Genomic DNA, 2,148 nt, shown 5'->3' on the forward strand with positions numbered 1-2,148 from the left:
GGCTGTCGTTTTGTTCTAAAGACAATGTCCTTTGCTTTACAGAAGCTTTTCAGTTTCATGAGGTCCCATTTATTGATTAATGACCTTAGAGCCTGTGCTGTTGGTGTTCTGTTCAGGAAGTTGTTTCCTGTGCCAATGAGTTCAAGGCTCTTCCCCACTTTTTCTTCTAACAGGTTTAGTGTGTCTGGTTTTATGTTGAGGTCTTTGATCCACTTGGATTTTAGTTTTGTTCAGGGTGATAAATATGGATTTATTTGCATTTTTCTACACGTAGATATCCAGTTAGACCAGCACCATTTGTTAAAGATGCTATCTTTTATCCATTGTATGGTTTTAGCATCTTTGTCAAAGATCAGGTGTCCATAAGTGTGTGGGTTTATTTCTGAGTCTTCTATTCGATTCCATTGATCCACAATTCTGTTTCTATGCCAGTACAGTGCAGTTTTTATTACTGTTGCTCTATGGTACAGCTTGAGATCAGGGAAGGAGATACCTACAGATCTTTTATTGTAGAGGATTGTTTTAGCGATTCTGGGTTTCTTGTTATTCGGTATGAAGTTGAGAATTTTTCTTTCAAGCTCTGTAAAGAATTGTGTTGCTAATTTGATGGGAATTGCATTGAATCTGTAGATTGCTTTTGGTAAGATGGCCATTTTTACTATGTTAATCCTGCCAAGCCATGAGCATGGGAGATCTTTCCATATTCTAATATCTTCTTCTCTTTCCAGAAATAGAAAAACTGGAAGTTGTTTTTTTTTTTTTTTTTTTTTTTTTTCATACAAGTCTTTGACCTGCTTGGTTAGAGTTACATCAAGGTACTTTATGTCCTTTGTGGCTATTGTGAAGGATTTTGTTTCCTTAATTTCTTTCTCAGTCCATTTGTCTTTTGTATACAGGAGGGTTAATGATTTTTTGAGTTAATTTTGTATCCAGCCACTTGGCTGAAGGTGTTTATCAGCTATAGGAGTTCCCCTGTGGAATTTTGGGGGTCACTCATGTATACTATCATAACCTCTGCAAATAGTGATACTTTAACTTACTCGTTTTAGAGCTGAATTCCCTTGATCTCCTTTAATTGTCTTATTGCTCTAGCAAGGACTTTAAGAACCATATGAAGAGAGGAGGCAGCCTTGCCTTGTCCCTGATTTCAGTGGGATTGATTTAAGTTTCTCTTCATTTGGTTTGATGTTTGCTGTAGGCTTGCTGTATATTGCCTTTATTATGTTTAGGTAAGTACCTTGTATCACTGATCTCTCCAGGACTTTAAACATGAAAGTATGTTGAATTTTATCAAAGGCTTTTTCAGAATCTAAGGAGATTATCATGTGTTTTTTTTTTCTTTTAATTTGTTTATATGGTATATAACATTGATGGATTTCTGTATGTTGAACCACCCCTGCATACCTGGGATAAAGCCTACTTGGTCATGGTGGATGATATCTTTGATGTGTTCTTGGATTCGGTTTGCGAGTATTTTGTTGAGTATTTTTTCATCAATGTTCATAAGGGAGATTGTCCTGAAGTTCTCTTTCTTTGTTGGGTCTTTGTGAGGTTTAGGTATCAAGGTGACTGTGGCTTCATAGAATGAATTTGGTAATATTCCTTCTGTTCCTATTTTGTGGAATAGTTTGAAAAGTATTTGAAGGTCTAGTAGAAATCTGTGCTGAAACCATCTGGCCCTGGGCTTTTCTTGGATGACAGACTTTTGATGACAGCTTCTATTTCCTTAGGGGATATAGGACTATTTAATTTATTTTCCTGGTCTTGATTCAGCTTTGTTAAGTGGAATCGATCAAGAAAATTCTCCATTTCATTTAGATTTTTAAATTTTGTGGCATATATACTTTTGAATTAAGTCCTAATGATTGTTTGGTTTTCCTCAGTGTCTGTTATGTCCCCCTTTTCATTTCTGATTTTGTTGATTTGGGTGGTGTTTCTCTGCCTTTTAGTTAGCTTGGCTAAGGCTTTGTCTATCTTGTTGATTTTCTCAAAGAATGAGCTCTTGGTTTCATTGATTCTTTGAATTGTTTTATTTGTTTCTAATTTATTGATTTCAGCCCTGAATTTGATTATTTCCAGCTGTCTACTACAGTTGGGTGTGTCTTCTTCTTCTTCTTCTTCTTCTTCTTCTTCTTCTTCTTCTTCTTC

This window comes from Psammomys obesus, unplaced genomic scaffold (assembly GCF_907164565.1).
Source record: "Psammomys obesus unplaced genomic scaffold, mPsaObe1.curated_primary_1811, whole genome shotgun sequence".
In the NCBI taxonomy this organism is placed as follows: domain Eukaryota; kingdom Metazoa; phylum Chordata; class Mammalia; order Rodentia; family Muridae; genus Psammomys; species Psammomys obesus.